Here is an 8229-nt window from a genome sequence, read left to right as displayed (position 1 = left end):
ATAAAGAAATTATGTGATTATTCTAAAATCAATTTTATCTTATATATGTAAGGGTATCAAAAAAATGATTAATTCTTAGTGTCAAATGCACTGGCTATGCCCCTGTTCTGGTGTTCAGTTCATGACAGGGGCCTCAGCTTCTGGCAGCAGGGTCTGTTTAAGGTCACTGGGACAGCTTCCTCAGCTCCTGAGTGTTCACACACTGCTCATAAATTAAAAAAAAAAAAAAGCCTTGATGGATAAGTCTGCTCTTTGCCCAGGTTTTGGAAAACAAAATTCTCATAACACGGTTCTGGGACAGGGAAAGTTCAACTTTCTTTTTATGTGTGTACATTAGAAGGAGATGGGCTGGGACTGGGGCAGGGAATTAGAGTAATATAGCTCCCATTGTTTTTTGTTGAGACTGCAGAAACATGAGACATAATGTGGTGGCTAATTTTACATGCCACCTTCACATATACACCATAGAATATTATGCAGCCATCAAAAACGATGAGTTTGTGTACTTTGTAGGGACATGGATGAACCTGGAAACCATCATTCTCAGCAAACTGACAGAAGAGCAGAAGATCAAACACCACATGTTCTCACTCATAGGCGGGTGTTGAACAATGAGAACACATGGACACAGGGAGGGGAGCACTACACGCTGGGGTCTGTTGGGGGGAAATAGGGGAGGGACAGTGGTGGGTGGGGAGCTGGGGAGAGATGGCAAGGGGAGAGATGTCAGATATAGGTGATGGGGAGGAAGGCAGCAAATCACACTGCCACGTGTGTACCTATGCAACAATCTTGCATGTTCTCCATATGTACCCCAAAACGTAAAATGCAATAAAATAAACTAAAAAAAAAAATTTTACATGCCACCTTGACTGAGCTCAGGGCTACCCAGAAGGCTGGTAAAACATTATTCCTGGGTGTGTCTGTGAGGCTGTTTCCAGAAGAGATTAGCATTTGAATCTCTTCCAACGCTATACACTGAGAAAAGATTGCCCCCACAAACGTTGGTGAGCATCATCCATCATTTCTTGAAGATGCAGATAGAACAAAAAGACAGAAGAATGGCACATTTGGTTCTCTGATTGATTGAGTTGGGACATCCATCTTCTCCTCCCCTGGAACATTATGCTCCTGGTTCTTGGGCCTTCAGACTCAAACTGGGACTTAACACCGGTGGCCTCCCTGGTTCTCAGGCCTTTAGGCTTAGACCGGAGCTACACCATCCGCTTTCCTGCGCCTCCAGGTGGCAGTAGTGGGACTCCTCAGCCTCCATAATTACAGGAGCCCATCCTTCATAGTGAATCTCTCTCTCTCTCTCTCTCTCTCTCTCTCTCTCTCAATTCCACTGATTATGTTTTTCTAGGGAAGCTAATACACACACTAATACACCCCGACTAACCCTGACTAGAAATTTTTCTCTTAGGTTATCTTGCCACATTAGTCAAAAGTATTGTGGAATTGTATTTAAATACAAATTCTTGTGAGTACTGTCAATTTAGAGAAGTAAAAATGATTGCATTTGTAGTACTCTTAAATCCCACAAGCTTAGAAATATTATATTCCACTTGAGTCACTGAGTTTGTTAATTACAGTTTGGCTTTACTTTTGTGGGATATAACAGTGTTCATCCTTCATTATATTAGTGTTCTGTGGTCTTATTGGTATAATATCTTGTTGTATATAATGCAGGCAATAGTGTTTTTTTGAAGTTGACAAAAATATTACATTTTTGTGAGATGGAATACAGCAATTAAACCATGAAGCATTAACTAATCACCCAACTGTGCATAATGTGAAGTGAGGTGCCTCACTCACCCCACTGGTTGTTGGGGTTTCTGTCTCAGGATGCTCTCTTACCCTCAACACTGCCCTTGCTTTTCCATTTGGAACACACTGGAAATTCACACTAGATGGGTAATTTTTCCTATGTGCATATGGAAGACGTGAAGTAATAACTCTCAGAAGTTATCCATGAAGTTTCATTTAGGTCTGCAGCATTCTGCAAGGGAAGAGAAATCCGCTTTATCAGTGGGACTGGGATCCCTGGATGGACACCTCCAAAAGCCAAGGTAGCTCCACAGCCTCTGACTCCAGGTTGTGCCAAATTAATCATCACAACCAAATTACTCCCGCTGCTTACTCCACCACCCAGCCCTGAACCACAGTCTGGTTTGCTTGGCAGCCCCTTTGTAATGTCCTGTTCAGCACACAGTAAGCATTCATTAAGTATTAGTTCCCTTCCTCTGCCTTTCCCTTTCCCCTCACTGAATGAATGGATGAATGAACAAATGAATTAACTCTTTTCTGCCACGAGCTAGTTTTCTCTATTCCATGGCCATGTGATGGCACAGTCCCTGAGTTTTTATATTTTAGATCCACATACAACGAGGTTGCCTCAATTCTTCTAACCCTAAAATCAAATTCCTGAAAGTGAAAGGCCTGTCATTTGTCCAGTCTACTTAGCTTAAGTAGAGTCACTGAAATACTGTGGTGGTTCCAGGTTGCAATGATAGCGCTGTGGGTACAGTGGTGTGTAGAGAGCAGCTCCTTCAAAGGGCATTCTGAGCAGAACGTCTCACAGGTTTTACCATTCCTTACATCTTTCTTTGATGTAAGGAAATTTGATATAACAAGTCCCCCTATGACCCTCCTGGGCCGTGTTAGCTTGCTGTCTCTTTACATTACCAACCACATTGACAGTTCAGGTGTGAGGCTTCTTAACAGCGTCTTTTCTATCTCCCCATCCTACCAGCCGGACTATCCACCCCTCAGTTCCTGGAAGCAGTAACCAAAGGCAGCTTTCTCCTAAATCTTCCATTCCTACCCCAGCTATAATTAACTCTTTTCATTCCAACAGTGCCTTTCTAATTCCACCAACCCTGATTAGAAACTATGGAAGTTCCTGTATAGCTGCTGAAGCTTGAGAGCTCGATCCTGGGACTGCCACTTTAAACTCGAATTCCATTTCCTCACAGAACGAATTTTTGTCAGAGTTGAAATAAAGCTTGAGTATGGTCTAGTACACTTTGGATCAAACAGCCTATTTGTAGGCTGACAGGAGAGCCCAACTAAAATGTATAACATTAACTCTGAATTGTATGCGTCTGCAGACTTGGACATTGTCTGGAATCAATCTTGCTGGGAAACAAAACCCATTTATAAATGAAAAATCCTCTGCTAATTCATGTTTTCTGGACCATGCACTCTAGCCTGCACCAGAAGCACCAGTGGGGTCTCCATGTTGAGAACTAAGGTCAATATAGGAACATTAATGCAGAAAATGAATAGCTACTGCCATCATATCTCAGGATGTGGTGAAGAGGCATGGACACTGGAATTTGGGTCTATGTGGGGAAAAGATTGCAGGTGGAAGGGGAGGTGAGGGCTGGAGTCCTGTTATTAGACCCTCTTAGGCAAGGTAGAAACTGTGTGAGATGCAGAAGAGAGCCAGGAAATGGTCACTGTCAGTCACAGACCAAGGCAAATATAGGAAGCCCCAACACATGGGGACTTAGTGGTGGAGCAAGTAAGGCAGGGGATAGCTGGAAGATATAGTTGTCAAACTCGAGGCATATGTTGAAGGCTGGGGTGAAGATCAGGGGCTCTAAGAAGGATCTCAAGAATTAAACAAGATTTCAGTGAGGACCAACAAGAAGCTAAGTCTTAGAAGATAAAATGTGTCGTGGACAAGAGGCAAGGAGAATGTATTGGGGGAAAGAGATGCTTACTGAGGCACAAGAAATCCCATTGTCATAACAGAGAATCAGGGGAAGGAGTGCTGGTGAGCTGTGAATTAAGTGCTGGGAGAGAAGCCAGGTGCTGGTACTGAATCTCCACATCCTAGACCCACCTTGCACCTGCATGTTGAATCAGTGCCCCAAGAACAAAGAATGATTGGTGGTCTCCTTTATTCCTAGTACACTGCCAAGACCCAAGCACGAGACATCCTGCTTGCCTCTCCGTTGCTTAGCAACCAACATCTCCTTGATTACCTGAGTTTTCATAGTTTTCCTGTAGCTATCTACTCTGACACCTGGAACATCAGGCCTATAAAGAACAAGACAAAGGCCTCGTTATTCAACCCAACACAAGGAGTTGCAATTATAAGCCAGTACACACTAGTATGGGCAGTTCTCAGCACAAGGAGCAACAAGACCGATTTCATGCTGAACTCAAACGTGGAGTAGCAGACAGAGGGAAGGGAAGAAGGAAATTCCACTGATTCCATAAACCCCAGAATTATGGAGGGGGGAGAGAGAAAGAGAAATAATAAAATAAATAAAATGTCAGGTAAAGATATTTTAAATAGAATGTGTTTCAAATGTATATTAAAGTAAAATTTCTTCATCAATAACTCTTTTTCTAGGAAAAGTATTTAGTTCTGCCTAACACAAAGAAAAGCAGTTAGCTTGCCACTCAAAAAGCCTAAAACTTCTAGATTGAAATGGTCACAGATGTTTCTCAAGAATTGCAGTAATTAAATGTTAACATCTAAAAGGGTTGGGAAATTCTGTTCTCTTCAGGGTAGAACAAGGACTAAGTCATCCATCAGATGACATAATGCTAAAAATAGTTTTGTGAAGTCAAAAGTAGAGATCTAAACGTTCTCCCTATTCCCACCTGAAAGAACATCAGCTGGAAAACATTCTACCTGCAGTGATTAAGTCCAAATCTGTGGCATGGTGCTTAGAAGAAGAGCAGCAAGTTGAAAGTCTACGTGTCTGTCCATTAAAGCCCTTACACTGCATACTCACCAGCCACAGCCTGCTGGAAAACACACCTGTGCATTCTTCTTCTCTGAAATCCAAGATGGCAAATCTTTGATTGTTGGGCATCACTGACACCCCCACCCAGATCAACAGATGTTCTCATGCAAGTACAAAATGTACATAATTCTGTTGGTCTCCATGGGTTTAACAGAAATTATTTTTATTGAAATAGATAAACTTTTACAATTACACTCATCACCTATTTATTAAATGGGGTATATCTAAAAAAAGGAAACCTTTCAGGTCATCTTATGGCTAGTACCAGCAAAACTTGCAGCAGGGGAAAGGGACATGAGGAGAAAGGGTTGGGGAGGGAAGAAAGGACACTGGAAAGTGGTAAGAAACCAGCGGAATGAGAAGGAGAGGCTGCTCTCAAGTGAGAGGACCAGTGCTGGTCACCTGGCTCTCCTCACAGACTCTAGGTGATCAAGTCATGTCTGTTTCAGACAATCATTGTCATTATCAGCCCTTGAGATTTTTATTTCCTTCTTGTAATAGAAATGATTGCCTGACTTCTTTTTTAAACTTGAGTTTATTTTCTCAATAAATTGCATGTTCGACTCTCTACTTCCCCTCTCCCCGCTGAGGAATCATCTAAATAAATTCTCAAGTTTGTCCAAGCCACCTTATTTTGTTGTTGTTGTTGTTCTGTTCTGTTTTGTTTTAGGCTTTTAGCAGCCTGAAGCCATGGTTTTTAGTTTCTGCCTGTAGTGATAAGGGTAAAAGAGGGGTGAGGAAGGGGCTTTACCAGCCTAACCACAAACAGAAACTAAGACCCCATGGCTGTATTCTCTCCCTTAGACACCTAACCGGTTTACTTAAAAAACTTTGCAGGATTAGCTGGATGCAGTATCGCACACTTGTAGCCCCACCTACTCAGGAGGCTGAGGTAGAGGGATCTTTGCAGGGATTTGAGTGTGGGCTGGCTGGGCAACATAAGGAGACCCTCCTATCCGTCTCTAATAAATAAATAAGCATTTGAAGGATTGGTCAATTTACATAGTTATCTGCCCCAAAGTCTTTGCTGTCTCTCTTTGAAACCATAATTTAGAAAACAAACCAGACAATGCCAATTAAAATGCTATATCCGGATTTTTTTATTTTACATTAATTTTTATTCCTTATCAAAGTAAAACATATGAAAAATTAAAATATCCCTAAAAGGCTTATAATGAAAAACAGTAATCCTTTAACCATTCTCCTCCTTACCAGATTCCACCCACCATCCTAATACTATCCCACTATTTGGAATCAGCCACTTACAATTGGCTTAGCTGTTAATTTTGATACTTTCCTTAATATTTTAAAACAATATACTCATATTTGCTATTTATTTTTGCACAGCTTCAGATGACTAATTTGTAAGTATCGTACAAATTTTAGTGACTTAAATAGTGTATACAGTCAAATAGAAAATTGCATTAATGACCAGTAGGACTTGTGACATAGGATCAGTGTATCAGGCTCCTTTTTGTTGCTAAGGCTGTAGACTTGACAGTGGCCTGGAATCAACAGGAGTAAGGCTTTACTTGTAAGCCAGCACTAACCTTGGGCAACACTCTCTCTTCCTGAGGCCTCCTGGACTCAAGTCCATGGGGGTTGCCATGGTGCAGGCTTCTCAGCTGGGCCCAGAAACCCTTCTCCAGGAGCCAGGCTGGAGCTGCTGATCAAAGTCTCCCCCGACCTGTAGCATATCTGTCACCTCCTTGACCTGGATGAGGTGCGAGTAGAGGTATGCAGGTATGGGTGTCTTCTCCAGCAGTGGGCTCAGAAAATCACCCGCATCTTTCAGTAGAGCCCAGATGTCTCCCTCTACTCTCTGGATCACAGTCATTTGGAAGTTGCCATGTGTGATGTCCTTATAGACAGGGATGCTGTGCATCTGAGGGCACTGCACAAAGTAGGGCCGGTTGGGTGGGGTTGGGGGTCTCTGGGAAGCTGCCAGCCGTTAGAGTGGTATAATGTTCATGCCTTGGGGACTTTGGGATCCTGGTGAAGGGTAATAGTCGATCCACAGGCTTCACAAAACTGGGATAATCCAGAGGCCTCAGGGTCTGGCTCAGCAGCCGTAGCCCCCAATCCTGCAGCACATTCCAGAACATGGTAGCTGCCACTTACCTAGCCTATTCTGCTGTCTAATTATGTACCAATTTACATGCTAGCTATTGATTTACTTATGGTGTTGGTGATTTAGCTTTTTAAAAAATATTCCTCCACCCTTTCTTCCCAGCACTATAGTTATATCACCTTACTAACTCTGCCTTTACATTATTATAATTATATATAATTATAATTAATAATTGTTACATTTGTTCACTACTGAGGCATGTCATCAAATGTATGCCTCTTTCCTTGTACAGTGGTTTGTTCTCTTGGATGTTGTTTTGTTCCTCATGGTACACATCTCTACCATTTTCCCCAAGTTGTGTGTGTGAGTGTTGTGGGGTGTGTGTGTGTGTGTGTGTGTGTGTGTGTGTATTTTGGTCTCTTTTATATTAACCCTTTCCTTAAATGCCTGATGATATTTGATTCAGTTCATTTTGAAATGTGAAGTACCAAAAATATGAATTAGAGCTCTGTGAGTTGTGTTGGGCTTGCACCATTTATATTGGGAAACCACTAAATGTCATATGTGCAAGTTTTTGTTTCTGGGATATTCAATTTTTCCAGAAAAGAATCATCTAATTTCCTGCTCATACATGCCTGTGTGTGGGAGTCAGTGAGTGTGTGTGTGTGTGTGTGTGTGTGTGTGTGTGTGTGTGTGATCCTGGCTGCTGGCATTTGGAAGAGTGGGATAGGTGAAGAAGATTATGGATCCCACCATTTGATGTGCAGATTATCACTTATTTTCAGTTTTTGGACCTGCATCTCCCCTCTAGGTCAGAGGTAACTGAGTTCCATCCACAGACTGTCAACCAAGTCCCTGTTTGAGCTTTAGCCTTTGCCAGTCTCCAGATCTGTGTGCTTCCAGTGAGTGCTGGTGGTCTGAGAGGAAAGTGTCTCTCTCACTTCTGGTTGGTACCCATCCTACAGAGCCAAGGTGATAGCTCCTTCAGCTCTGCTGAAGCTGAGTTGGTTCCCAATCCTCCATGCACTACCCATTGAAATTACTGTGTTTAAAGGGGAGTCCTATATAAGGAATTAATAATGAATTAAAGACACAATCCAGAAACCATTGAAATGTAGACTTTAAATGGATGAATTGTGTGGTATGTGAATTATAACTTAAAGAAGCTGTTTGAAAAATGATACTGACATCAAAACACTGTGGATAACAAGTAAAAAAAAAATTTTTTTATGGAGTTTTCACTCTTGTTGCCCAGGCTGGAGTACAATGCCACGATCTATGCTCACTGCAACCTCCACCTCCTGGGTTCAAGCGATTCTCCTGCCCTAGGCTCCCAAGTAGCTGGGAGGTGCCTACTACCATGCCTGGCTAATTTTTGTATTTTTAGTAGAG

General features: G+C 42.2%; 1 pseudogene; it reads right to left on the bottom strand.

Moving 5' to 3' along the window:
- Positions 1-1924: 1924 nt before the first annotated feature.
- On the bottom strand, positions 1925-6871 carry LOC108317898 (annotated as a pseudogene).
- Positions 6872-8229: the final 1358 nt, after the last annotated feature.

Source organism: Cebus imitator, unplaced genomic scaffold (genome assembly GCF_001604975.1).
Source record: "Cebus imitator isolate Cc_AM_T3 unplaced genomic scaffold, Cebus_imitator-1.0 Scaffold211, whole genome shotgun sequence".
NCBI classification, from domain to species: Eukaryota; Metazoa; Chordata; class Mammalia; order Primates; family Cebidae; genus Cebus; species Cebus imitator.
Note: the sequence above shows the minus strand (reverse complement) of the source record. Positions and strands in the feature narration are given on the sequence as shown.